This window comes from Pan paniscus, chromosome 4, assembly GCF_029289425.2.
Source record: "Pan paniscus chromosome 4, NHGRI_mPanPan1-v2.0_pri, whole genome shotgun sequence".
Taxonomy (NCBI): Eukaryota; Metazoa; Chordata; class Mammalia; order Primates; family Hominidae; genus Pan; species Pan paniscus.
Window position 1 is genome coordinate 159,768,188 of NC_073253.2, and position 14,790 is coordinate 159,782,977.

At 37.0% G+C, this 14,790-nt stretch overlaps 1 pseudogene; it reads right to left on the reverse strand.

Moving 5' to 3' along the window:
• Positions 1–9,269: 9,269 nt before the first annotated feature.
• Positions 9,270–11,364, reverse strand: LOC117980486 (small ribosomal subunit protein uS19-like; annotated as a pseudogene).
• Between the last annotated feature and the right edge of the window lie 3,426 nt (positions 11,365–14,790).

Here is a 14,790-nt window from a genome sequence, read left to right on the forward strand (position 1 = left end):
TATTGGTGTGTTGGTATTTTCTTGTTTATTAGATCATTACATCAGCAATTATAGCCTTGTGTGTGTATATATATGTGTATATATACATTATATACATACATAAATATACATATATGTATATTATATATACATGTGTGAATGTATATAATATACGTTTGTGTGTGTGTGTGTGTGTGTGTATACATATATATTTTTTGTTTTTTGTGATGGAGTCGCCCTCTGTGGCCCAGGCTGGAGTGCAGTGGCACCATCTCGTCTCACTGCAACATCCGCCTCCCAGGTTCAAGTGATTCTCGTGTCTCAATCTCCTACTTAGTTGGGATTACAGGCATGCGCCACCATGCCTGGCTAGTTTTTGTATTTTTAGTAGAGACAGCATTTCACCATGTTGGCCAGGCTGGTCTTGAACCCCTGACCTCAGCTGATTTGCCCACCTTGGCCTCCCAAAGTGCTGGGATTACAGGCATGAGCCACCGCACCCAGCCAGCCTTGCATACTTGTAATATATTTTTGCCTAAAGGTTTTTATAAAGTAGGTTTCTTATCACACAAATCATTGTTCAAATGATGGTTTTTCCACTTACTATCTGAATGACCTCAGGGAAATTCTCTAAAACTGAATCTGTTTCTTTTTCTATAAAATTACTGTATTAATGCCCACAAGTTTTATAGTTGTTATCCATGATAGAAATAATGCATGTAAAGTTTCTACTACATTTCTAAGCACATAATAGGCAGATAACATACTGATAGCTGTTATTTCTTCTATCATCATGTACATGGTGTAGTATACACTAGGCTTCATAATTTCATTATTAAGTTTATCTGTTGACCTTGGGTAACTCAATCTCTTTGGAATATTCATAAGACCATTTATGTTTATGAGATTTTTGCAAATTCTCCAGATTTTATTAAAAAGAATATGTGCCTTGGTGCTTTGTATGTCAGATTCTTATTATCTTACATTAAAACAAAGAGATATAGGGTCGTGTTTCGGGAAACAGAGAAGTATAAGTTGTGGCATAGAATGACAGATTACTAGGTAAAAATGTTACCTGACTGAAGATATAAATCAGTGCTTCTGAAGCTAAGGGAATTGGAGAGGAGGGGTTATAATAACAGGAAAGTGAGTGATTAGAGTGTCCTAATTTTGTGCTCATTGATAAAATAGAAGGATGAAGGGACAGTTTGAGAGGAAGGAGACAAAAGTCAGCTTGAGAGGACACAATAAGCCTCCAGATAACGATGAGACGTGGACATTGGTGGATGGACATAGTCTGATGCTCCCGGTGATACTGACAAGAGGTTACTGTCAGCTGGTGCAAAAATTATCTCCTTGCTTGTTTGTTATTGCCTAAAATTCTCTGATCAAGAATTACATTTTTTATATATAACTGCAGTGGGGTAAAAAGTTCTACGCTTTTGATTGCAGACATTTTAAAATGATCTGTAAGTAAGTTTATTAAGTTATCTCTTAATATATACGCAGATGTATGTCATGGCTTATACCTAAAAACTGCCCGTTTATAATATCACTACTTTCCCTTTTTCCTTTCTTCCCTCTCACTCACCTGCCTACTCACCTAACTTCCTTTCATCCTTCTTGCATATTTACCTGGAGAGGGAGTCTTCATCTCCTGTCTCATAACATATTTATATCTTTGTCTAAAGCCTGTGAATATTAGGACTAAAGACTACATCCCTAATTTATTGATTTTTCTCTGGGGATATTTGGTATAAAGACAGAAATTAAGTAAGCAGGTGACATTGTAAAATTTGTTAAATAGAATTAATTCCTCTCCATAAATATGAATAAGTGGTTCTTAAAGATAAAATGTCAACTATTCACTCACCTCTTTGATAGGTCATTGGGCACACATGCCATATGGCAGATGTGGTGAAGTTAACACAGGAATAACAGGATATTCTTCCTTGAAGATGCAAATTATGACAAGTTAATTCTAGAATGGCTGAGATAATTAGTAATTGCCTACTCTGAACCTGACAATATATTATGCTCTTTGTATACATACGTTAACTCTTAAGTTTAGAGCAACTCTGGGATAGTAAGTGGTATGTGGTCCATACTACAAAGAAAAAAAAATTAAAAAAAAACAAGGATTCAGTTCACACACAATAGTAGGCAGCAAACTGAGTATTAATGTAAATGTAAATGATTCTTCGATAACCCCAGAGCCAGCCAATGGAACCAATGTTTACCATCCTACTTCAAAATTTTTCATCATCATATAAACAATGATCTATTTTATTCATCTGTAAGAGTTATTACAAAAATAAAGATAAAACTCCAAATATATGAAATCAGTGTTTTAGATATCAATTTATTTTTTATTTTCAAAACTGGGATTTATAATTTTTACACTTATAGAATTTGCATAGTCAACAGGAAGATGCTGAAGATACCACTATGTCATTGGACAACTGTGCAGTGCTTTTCAGGTTGAAGGAAAGCATCTATCACCAGCTGCATGAGCTCAGGGGAAAAAAAATATGTTGCAAGAATTCATTATTTTTCTCCATTTCTAGCCCCTGTTCCTATTCAGGTACAGCAGCACAGATGGTGTTGTGGTAAAGACACATAACACTGTCAGGAGCTATAATATATGACACAAATCTGGCATTCCACATTCCCACAAGTTTCAAGGTTAAGATAGAAACTGGTCACTTTTCTGACATTCAATTAACTTCTTTTCTTTGTATTTCCATTAAAATATAAAATTATTTTTATGAGAGAATCTTCCCTAATTCATTCATTTCTATGACTCTATGAGTTTATTTTATTAACATAGATCTAATAATATTTTGAATTATTTTAGTGTATCTTGTGTTGTCATAAGTATGCTCTTAAAAGGTATTCAATTAAAAATTGAATTATACCTAAATTAATGAGAGAAGCTTGGTAACGGGGTTAATGGATAATGCTTTTGAAAATTCAAAGCTATTATACCTTTCTACTCATATATATACAGTTTTCAAATATATATATATAGTTTTCATATATATGGTTTACTTGAAGTAAGAATATGAATATACTCTCTTTTATCAGTTAATAACAGGTTGTTACAGAGTACGTATATATGAGAATATTCTTTTCTAGAGACTATAAATTGCAAAGTTATGTAGGATTACAATATTTTCAAAAACTAAATGGTGAGACAATATCCTACTAAGTGTGAAAAGGCAGTAAATTTCAGGGAATAAAGAAAAACATTTGGTCTTCTATAAAGCACATATAGTAATAAACCTAAAATCATAGGCTTTTCATTCCAGATTTTTCCTTTGAAATTCAAACACAAATTCATCTTCTCTGTCTCTCAAGTCTTCATCCAGATGCCCCTTCATCACAGGGAACAGAACAATGAGCCATCTTCCAGTGAAAAAACTAATTAAAGAAATTAAAATATGTATCTGAATATAGATGGTATTTAACTCAACATATGTTAAAGGATATTGGTTAGTGTGCCTCCCCATAAAAGGCTGAATGATTTTTCTCTCTTGGATGTATAAAGCAGAACTGAACCGAAAGACTGAATATGCTTTTAAAAATGAGCACCACTGGGCCAGGTGCGGTGGCTCATGCATGTAATCCCAGTACTTTGGGAGGCTGAGGCGGGTGGATTACCTGAGGTCAGGAGTTCGAGACCAGCCTGGCTAACATGGCAAAAACCCGTATCTACTAAAAATACACAAAATTAGCTGGGTGTGGTGGTGGGTGCCTGTAATCCCAGCTAATTGGGAGGCTGAGGCAGGAGAATTGCTTGAACCCAGCAGGCAGAGGTGGCATTGAGCTGACATCGTACCATTGCACTCCAGCCTGAGCGACAGAGTGAGACTCTGTCTCAAAAAAAAAAAAAAAAAAAAAAAAAAAAGAGCACCACTGGAGTAGAGGCATGAAATTAAGTTGTTTGTCTTTGGAAAGGTAGCTTTAGATTCCCAAAACACTGAATCACAAAGGCTAATGTTGATAAGGAGCTGGAGGCTGTGTTATGTTTAGGACAATATAAAGGTCTTTTAAAATATTTCTGGACCAAGATAGATTACTGGGCAAATATACTATTCCTCAAATTCAGTTTCTCAAAGGAAACTAACAAAATTTACTATATTTTTGTGGATATAAAGGGAAATTTAAGGAGAGAGTAGTATTTTATTTATATATATATATATGTGTATAATGACAAATCAGGCTCCAAAGATACCCTGAATGACAGAAATGATGGGACTAAATCTAGGAAGTTGGAATTGATAATCTTCCATCTACATTTCCAACTAACATATGTGGAAGTGCAAATAAAAAACAACATTAAGTTCTTTCTGTGGGACATAAACCTGAAATCAACAGTGCCAGAAGTGTTACGTGGTCACCAATAATGTATTTGATATTACTTCATATTAATAGAGTTATGTTGTTCAGAAAAATACCTTGATAGGAACTACATAATTGGGGTTGTATTACTTACATGGTGTTCTCCTTTACCCCCCATTTAGCTTGCAGCATGAAATCCAATCATACTAAACCTCTATCAGTTTCTCAAAGGCAACGTGTTCTCTTAGGAGGTGGAAAATAATTCTCCCCACTCCCTTGGGTTGAGCCTTCAGATTTTACCTTCAAGACCCCATGATCAAGTCAGTTGTCCCTCTTATGTCTTCCCATTACACTCTACTTGCCAATTCTATCCCTGATCACACTACTTTGTAGTTGTTGGCTGGCTTGTTTGACTTCTCCCATTAGACTGAACTCTATGGAGGCAGGGCCATGTCTATTCTGTGATCACCTTTGCGTCTTCTATTCCTGACAGAGTACCTAGAACAAAAATGGCTATTGAATAAAAGTATTTAAATAAGAAAAGAGATTGTTCAGTCCACTCTGCCTGTGTAGACAACTGTAAAGAAGTGCTCCATTCTGAAACATTGCATGTAGTGTTAAGTACCTGGCTAAAATATGTACCTGGAGGAGAAGCTACCAATAGGGAGAGGGAAAATATTCTATATAATGACAGAATAGGCACCTTCAATAAGAGAAGCACTAGAAAGAATAAAACATGCTTTTTTTTTCCCCTCAGATGACTGTAAACTGTAGCATGGAAGAAAAAAGATGTTTTCTATGTAGCATGATCAGAGGACATAGGTATTATTAATGGATAGAAGTAATTAAGAAATGGATTCTACTTCAGCATAAGCAAACATCAACTAATGATTAGCCCTGTCATAAAATGACACTGGATCTTGTGGCACAGAATGTTGTTTTCATTAGGATGGCTACTTTTGAGGGGAGGAATGGAAGGAATTGATGAGTTCATGTGTTAGAAAGACTAGAAGGTTTCTCAGGCATATTTAATGTTGTGTGGGGTAACTAGGTTAAAGGAAAAAGCAGAAGAAATTAGAGTGACAGTTTGGTGACTGCTGTTGTATTTGGAGGTGACATTTGCCAAGCACTTACTGAATACAGGCACCTCGCTAAAGCTTTACCATGAAAATATCAGCGTTTTCTAATATTAGGACTTGATATCTGCTAATCTTGGAAATGTTTGAATTCGCTATTACTATGTGACTCTCCAGATCTGTTTCTAATTTTGTATTTCATTCGAATACATTTTTTTAAAACTTGTGTATTTATTTAATAAATCCTTACACAAAGCTATGTGTCAAAAACATTTCAACACTTTGATAAAAATGAAATCATTTAATCCACATGGTGTGATTTTTATCCCTTATTTGCATAACTGAAGCATAGAGAGGTTAATAGTTTCTATGAGGTCAAACAGGTGAAAATAGACAATGCTAGGACTCCAACCCCAGTTCTCTATATGGTTGGGATCATCTGAAGGAGCACCTCCCAATCAAATGGCCACGTGGGGCGCTAGTTCATTTTGTTTAACCATTATATACCATTGTATGAACATCCTGATATAAAGGTTCCAAAGCCTTTATTCCAATTTGTGCTATTTTGTTTTAGGCGTATGTTTTAGAAGAAACATATCATCCCACATTTGTAAATGTATCCAGTGTGATTATGCCTTTTAATTCGTGAGTTTAGTTTGTTTACATTGATTTTCTTTATAGGTACATTTGAGTGTATGTCTACAACCTTATTTCACATTTTCTATTTGTGCCATTTTTTTCTTGACTGTGTTTTTTCTATTTCTGCCTTTTTTGAATTAAAGATTTCCATATTCCCTCATTTACATATTTTTTTCTCTCTGCAGATTTAGAAAAGACTCATTCTATATTTTAGTGTTAACTTTAAAGTTTAATATCCATGCTTAACAATATATCTTGATTTAATAATTTGATGACCAGGTAATACTGCTGTCTTTTCTTGAACATAATAACTTCAGTATGTGTAAACTATTCGGTAATCATTCCTCAACAATTTATTGTTTATATTTTTCCTTAAGCACCACATACACAGACATGTACACATACACATACATAAAATCATATATACAAGTTGTTAGCTACTGAATATTATTAGTTGTTAGCTATTCTAAAAATATCTGTATTCACCATTATCTTTCTACCTAATGCTTTTCCTCTGGTTGCGTTTTTCTTTTAATTAAAATTGATGCTTTAATAATTCCTTTTCTAAGAATTTATTCGATGGACTCTTAATCTTTGCATGAATGATTTTAGCTAGAGATAATATTTTAAGCTGACAGTTATTTTCTCTCTAGCTTTTGAAAGAACTTCTTGCATTTCTTTCAATTGATAAGGACATTTTCCTTTGGTTTAATTATTATTTTTTGCTAGTTAATACGATTTGTCTCTGGATTTTAAAAATTTTAGTTTAGCATGATGTGTACAGTTTCTCTATTATGTGTTTAGGTGGGAATATGTTTATCTATCCTGTTTAGTACTTAGAGTGCCTTCTGAATCAGAATCTCCATGTCCTACCTTGATTCTGAAAAGTTTATTACCAGGTATTTTTTCAAATATGACTTCCAGCTCATTTTTCTGAGACACTTATCAAATATATGCTGGAGCTCTGTATTTTATACTTTATGTATCTTTAATTTTTTATGTTTATATATTTGTGTTTCTATGGTGTGTTCTGAGTAGATTCCTCAATATCATTTTGAAATTCAGTCAGTCTTCCCAATGGTGGCAATTGTGTCTTGAGTTTGGTCTGTGTACTGAGGGAAGTTTTTTGTTTTTGCTTTTGTAATTGCAGTGACTACATATTTCTTTATTAAGAGTCCTTATGGGTTCCTTTCCTGTCTTCTTGCTTGTATTTGATCTCTGCTTCATTAAAACAAAAATAGATGTGATCGTCATTTTTTCAGTTGAGCATTATAAACCATTAATTATTAATGAGTTTTACAATCTTATACATATGAACATTTCATCTTGGGGGAATTCAGGTTCTGGTTGGTGATTTTGAGAGCCACCTACCTACCTTCCTTCCTTCTTTCCTTCCTTCCTTCCTTCCCTCCTTCCTTCCCTCCTTTCTTCCTTCCTTCCTGCCCTTCTTTTCCTTTCTTCCTTCCTCCCTCCTGTGCAGGCTGGAGTGCAGTGGTAGCAATCAGGGCTCACTGCAGCCTCGACCTCCTGGGCTCAAGCCATCCTCCTGCCTTAGCCTCCCAAGTAGCTGGGACTACAGTTACAACCATCACATCCAGCTAATTTTTTGTAGAGCTGGAGTCTCCTTCTTTTCTTTTCTTTTTTTTCTCTTTCTTTTTTTTTTTTTTTTTTTGACAGAGTCTTGCTTTGTTGTCCAGACTGGAGTGTAGTGCTGTGATCTCGACTCGCTGCAACCTCTGCTTCCTGGGTTCAAGTGACTCTTGTGCCCCAGCCTCCCAAGTAGCTGAGACTACAGGCACATACCACCATGCCCAGCTAATTTTTGTATTTTTTTGTAGAGACAGGTTTTCACCATGTTGGCCAGGCTGGTCTTGAACTCCTGACCTCAAGTGATCCGCCCACCTCAGCCTCCCAAATTGCTGCGGTTACAGGTGTGAGCCACCATGCCCGGCCTTATTTTTCATACCTTTCTTCAGCCGTTTTGGAACTTGGGTTGTCAGGTTTGTTTTGTGTGGGAGATTCTTTGTAGTTTTTATGTTTCCTTTTTTTTTTTTTGAGAGGGAGTTTCGCTCTTGTTGCCCAGGCTGGAGTGCAATTACATGATTTCTCCTCACTGCAACCTCTGCCTCCCGGGTTCAAGAGATTATCCTGCCTCAGCCTCCCGAGTAGCTGAGATTACAGGCATGCGCCACCACGCACGGCTAGTTTTGTATTTTTCGTAGAGACAGGGTTTCTCCATGTTGGTCAGGCTGGAATTCAGATCACTCAGGTGATCCGCCTGCCTCGGCCTCCCAAAGTGCTGGGATTACAGGTGTGAGCCACCGAGCCGGGCCTATGTTTCCTTTTTAAAATTAATCAGTTTGTTGGTTCGCCTCCAGCTTGCTGTCTGGTGCTTATTCAAGAAGCGGGTTTTAGAGTAAAAGTTTGCTACTCTGACCCACAGGAAAGTAACAGAGATGGCCACTAAGCAAGCACAGAACTCGATTCATTTCTTACCTTTGACAGTGTGGCTTTCTGTTTTCATAATTCCACAAGTTCACATCATCTGTAGCCCAAGAGAGCGCAGTTTTTTTGTTTTGTTAAGCCTCCTCTAATAAGCATCAAGAGTTCTGGGCATCCAATCTTTGCCATAATAAGCAGTAGGCCTGGCTGTATACATCCATATATGGGAGTAGTTTTAATCCCAATGGCCCCAGAGAAACTGACCTCTTGTCACTGCCTGCTTTGGAGCTTTTAATCCCAGAAGGCCAGAGGATGTAGTCTTACTCATCTTCTTATATTTATGGCTCATGAAAATGTCTGTCCAGTTTTTAAGGCCAGCTCTGTCTTTCACGTTTTCTCTTTTTCTGTTTTATCTAAAACTGCTTTGTAATGAGGGCAGGGGTTGCATCATAGCGTGATTTTACTGTCTTCCTGGCATGAAATGATGTCTTACTCATCAATTCATCATCTGTGCTTGCTTTTGTTTATGATCATGGAGACTTACTACTATATTTATGTTAGGATAGTGATAAAAAAACAGAATTGGACTTAAAACATAGTAACATGGTAGTGCTATTGAAAAGTCAAATACACATACACTATATAGTAGATTGAATAGAACAGAGCAGTGGGGAAACAGTCATCATGGTGCATTCAAATTTGCATCAGCAAACTGAACTCAGTTTGACAATCACTTTCTAAATGGTGATTCGGTTTCAACGAAACAACACCTTCTGCGGTGAAAAAAAAAGCAGTATTATTGATATGCATACTATTGGTATAGTTGTTTTCTTTGTAGTCACTTTATAAATGTCTTTTTTTTTTGGAGATATGTGTGCCTTTATTAGCGGAGCCACTACTTGAGGGGGATGAAGCGGGAGGAGTGGGTGGCCCCAGTGCCAGGCCGGCCGTGCTTCACGGGCTTGTAGGTGATGGAGAACTCGCCCAGGTCGTGGCCGATCACCTCCAGCTTGATCTCCACCTGGTTGAAGGTCTTGCCGTTGTAGACGCCCACCCTGCTGCCCACCATCTTGGGAGGGATGATCATATCCCGCAGGTGCGTCTTCACCACTTCCTGCTTCCCTATGGTCGGCGCCTCCTTCTTGGCCTAGCATAGGCGCCTCAGCAGCGAGTGCGGCTTGCGCCTCAGCATTCCGCCGCAGGCCGTGGTTCAGCCGCCGCAGCTGGCGCGCACCGTACAGCTGCCTCAGCGGCTCAAAGGACATGTCCAGCAGCTGGCCCAGGTCCACACCGCGGTAGGTGAACTTGCGGAAGGTCCGCTGCTTCTTCTCCTCTACCTCTGCCATCTTGCCGGATCCTCTGAAAATGATTCCGTAAGTGCCAGAGTCCTTCACATACGGATTTTAACCTAATTCTGTAATGATTTTAATTAGCTGATATATTAAAAACAACGTCAGTAAGTGTTTCCCTTCAAGGAAGCCTCAACTTTGAGAAACGGTGAATTACGTGAGGTAAACCTCGTATTTATGTGAGGAAAGCTCTGCACTGGTTTTGATTCTCACATTTTAATTAGCTGATACATTAAAAACAATATAAGTAATTTTTCCCTTCCGGGAAACCTCAACTTGGAGTAACGCTGGATTACGTGAGCTAAACCTCGTAATTATGTGAGAAAGGCTAAGTATTGGTTTTGTTTCCCACATTTACGTGAGGAAATCGAGGCACAATGTTAAGTGTCACAAGGTCAAGTAACTAGTAAGGGACAGGCCAAGATAGAAATCTGTTTGTAGAACTCTTGTGCTTAATGACTAAGAAGCGTGCGCAGATGCAAGGGCCAGACAGGGAAACAAGAGATCCATTTGTATCAATAGCATGGAAGATTGACTTTGTTTCAGGGAATCGCGTTTTTTCATAAAAACTTCAGGATTAACCCACCTCACATATTTTCTCCAAAGTTATAGTTATGTATTGGATTTAAGAATAGACTGAACCTGGGCTCCCCACAGCACAAGATAAAAAACTGATAGCGGCTGGGCACGGTGGCTCACGCCTGTATTCCCAGCACTTTGGGAGACCAAGGTAGGCGGATCACCTGAGGTCAGAAGTTTGAGACTAGCCTGGGCAACATGGTGAAACCCTATCTCTACTAAAAATACAAAATCAGCGGGGTGTGGTGGTGGGTACCTGTAATCCCAGCTACTTGGGAAGTTGAGGCAGGAAAATCGCTTGAACCTGGAGGCAGAGGTTGCAGTGAGCCAAGATGGCGCCACTGCACTCCAGCCTGGGTGACAGAGCGAGATCCCGTCACCAAAAAAAAAAAAAAAAAAAAAGGGAAGAAAAGGTAAACCAAATGATGTACAGAAGCTATTACAACATATAGAAAATCATTAAACATCATTGGTCACTCAAAATACATTCTGGGCTCAACATAGTAATGGTAAATACTCGAGGTGATGGACACCCCAAATACTTTGACTGGATCATTGTCCACTCTGTGCATGGGACCAAATATCACATGTATGCCATAAATATGTAAAATATTATCTATCAATAAAAAACTTAATGGACACACAGAATAATACATAATGTGGTTGTTCTTAAAATTGGTTTTACTCTGTGCCTCTTTACTTTTCTTATAAAGCCAAGTATTTTTAGATCCAGAGAAATTTTCAACATTTCAAAGAGTAACTCTAGCAGTAGATGAGTATTATAAGTGTGACTCTTTATGTGTGATTTTAAAATGGTTTAAGCAAAGGAACGACATTCAGATTTTCTGAAATTACATATTTATAAAACTACTGTAGAAAAATTTATGGTGATAATATTGTTTGAGTAGAAAGCTAAAAATTTCATTGAGTATGAAGTTGGTATAATACTACTACAAGCTGCCTTTTTCCGTTGAGTTTTGACTGTTATAATCAATTTAAAATGTAACTTTTCTTTTTGGAATTATAATAAATACAATTCTTATTTTAGATAAATCATTCGTCACACTTGTAAGATCACTTCACAGGGAAAAGTATTCTTTCTTGTCTTCTCTATTTTTTTACTGGAAGAAATGATGTACTTTTTCAAGTTTTGCTAAGAACTCTTCAATGGTAACAAATATTTGATGTTATGAGATTGACATTAAATGTTTAATATTATTAATATATAAAATACTGTGTCATATCTTGTGGAAGAGAGAGAAAAACGATTTGTGAAAATATACTGCTTCTTGCATATAACCATGTTTCTGCTCCTTAGTAATCTTAATTTCAATTTTGTAAAGCTTGTCTTTATTATTATCAAGAAAAGCCATAATCTAGACCCAGAATTTTGATCAGATGGCCCTTACCTCAGATTTTGAATCACTGCTCTAAGAAGGCAGATAGATAACTGTTAAAATTTGGATAAAAATGAAATAAACAAAAATATAGTTAAGTATTAAGTTTCAGCCAAGGCACATGCCAAGAGATAAACGAATGATTTGTAGAATTATTGACTAGACTCTAAAGAATATTCAGAAATATTGTATATTCTACCCATTACTTGATACTGAGATATAAAGATGTTGATAACAATGGAAAGCAGATGGACAGCGCATGTTTACCTTTCAAAATATATCTGTCATGGAGGTAGCGTGTTCACCTATTGATAAGTTTGCCAGACTTAGCAAATTAAAATACAGGAGACTCAGTTCAAATCAGTTAAATTTTAGAAAAACATTGAAAAGAATTATATGTGGAATATGCTTATTCTAAAAAAGTTTAATCATTGTTTTTCTGAAATTGAAATTTAACTGGGCATCCTGCGTTTCATCTGGCAACTGTAACTATCGAGAGTGGTGTATGTATTTATATGTGTGTGTTTGTGTAGTTAATATGGGGTGGTCTGTCTTCTACGGGAATTTGTGAAAGGCAGAGAAGGTTTTAGTCACCATGTACATATTATAAAATACATTCAGCCATTCTCATTAAGTCTAAATTAAAAACAGTTTCCCCCATCCTCCATAGGCGGGGTGCAGTGGCGTGATCTTGGCTCACTGCCACCTTCATCTCCCAGGTTCAAGCAATTCTTCTGCCTCGGCCTCCCAAGTAGTTGGGATTACAGGCGTGTGCCACCATGCCTGTCTAATTTTCTTGTATTTTTAGTAGTAATTTTAGCAATTTTTAGTAGTAGTAATTTTAGTAATTATATTGCTTGGGTATCTTAACTATTTCTGCAAGATTGCCTCTTGACTTCAGAAATGAGACAAAATCTTTTTTTTCTGTATTTTTTTAGAAGAAGGTAGGCAATATAAGGACCAAAGCTAAGAAGTACTCATGATATAAAAAAATGTTATTGACAAACTAAGAAATCAGCAGTTTCAGTCTTCAAATCTTCTACTGACTATATGTTCAATTCAGTCACCTAAAAAATGCATTTCCAAATCAACTTATGATTTTCACTAGTACAAAGGGGGAAAACCCTAATGCAATATAAGAAAATTTTAAAGGATCATTTTTATTTGGCCTACCAAATTTAACGTGACTGAAAATGTTCGTTGAAAATGTTCGTTAAAAATGTTCAGAAATGTCTGGTTAACCCTGAATTAAGAAAAATAGGTCAACCATAACACATTTTCTAATAATTCTGACTTTAGTTAAGATTCAAACAAGTTTGGCAGAGCATCAATATCAGTCACAACACAAACTCTGGTTTAGAGGTTCTTCATTCTATTTTACGGTATTATCTGTGCATCTCGGAAGTAGTGATCCAGCATGGCAGACCCTAAATATGCAACAAGAGAAAGTGACCATCAATGAGTCAGTAAATTCTCTTATTCAGTATTGTCTTGAGGAGCTCTTTCATTCAAGACTTTTCAAACATAAACACACACACACACACACACACACACACACACAATTTTAGGAGAGTGGAATTTTTTTTACTAAATATTTAACATTAGTAATATGCAAATACTAACAATAATTTTGTGGATATTTAATGTGTGCCAACTTTTAGCTAAGCACTTTAAACATATTGACTTAATGTACTCCATATGAAGTAGATAGCATTATAATTTTTGTTTTGCTTTTGTTTGTTTGTTTTTTGAGACAGAGTCTCACTTTGTCACCCAGGCTGGAGTGCAGTGGTGTGATCTTGGCTCACTGCAACCTTCATCTCCCAGGTTCAAGTAATTCTTCTGCCTCGGCCTCCCAAGTAGTTGGGATTACAGGCGTGTGCCACCATGCCTGTCTAATTTTCTTGTATTTTTAGTAGAGACAGGGTTTTGCCATGTTGGCCAGCCTGGTCTGGAACTCCTGTCCTCAAGTGATCCACCTGCCTCAGCCTCTCAAAGTGCTGCGATTACAGATATGAGCCACCATGGTTGGCCTAATTTTATTTTTAACAATGAAGAAAGGGAATCAAAAATTTTGACTAATGTTTCTGTGAAGTCAAAACCTGTGCCTTCAATGTATATTGATACACATGAGTAGAAACTGGCATAACAGTTGGAGTATATTCGTGAGCATATCTGTGTTTTCTCTTAAATTATGGATCTCTTTTCTACAGAGTTTGGGAGTAGTCCTTTGGAGTGGGGCTGAGGAAAGAGCAGCAGAGCTGTCTCTAAAGTTACTGGCCACTCTCTCCTCATCCTACAGCTCTATCCTCTTTTGACTCCCAACCTTGACACAGCCTTTCTTAGGCTCCTTTTATTTAGATATTGTACTCTTCAGAAATTTGCCCTTCATTCTTTCTTCTTTGGTTTTATAAATCCCTCTTAAGAATGTGATGTAGTCTTGGTCTTCAGTGATGTAAGACCAAGGAGATTTATGTTTTGAACTCCACTTCTTTCCAGAGTTCCATATGTGTAGGCAAAATGGATATCCTCTGAATGTCCCATATGCATTTTATTTTATTTTTCGTAGGTTATTGGGGGTACAGGTAGTATTTGGTTACATGAATAAGTTCTTAATGGTGCTTTGTGAGATTTTGGTGCACTCATCACTCAAGCAGTATACACTGCACCCTATTTGTAGTCTTTTATCCCTCGTCCCTGTCTCACCCTTCCCCCCAAGTCCGCAAAGTTCACTGTATCATTCTTATGCCTTTGAGTCCTCATGGCTTAGCTCACATATCAGTGAGAACATAGGATGTTTGGTTTTCCATTCCTGAGTTATTTCACTTAGAATAATAGTCTCCAATCTCAACTAGGTCGCTGCAAAGGCCATTAATTCATTCCTTTTTATGACTGAGTAGTATTCTATCGTGTGTTGGTGACTGTGTGTGTGTGTGTGTGTGTGTGTGTCAGTTTCTTTATCCACTAGTTGATTGATGGGCATTT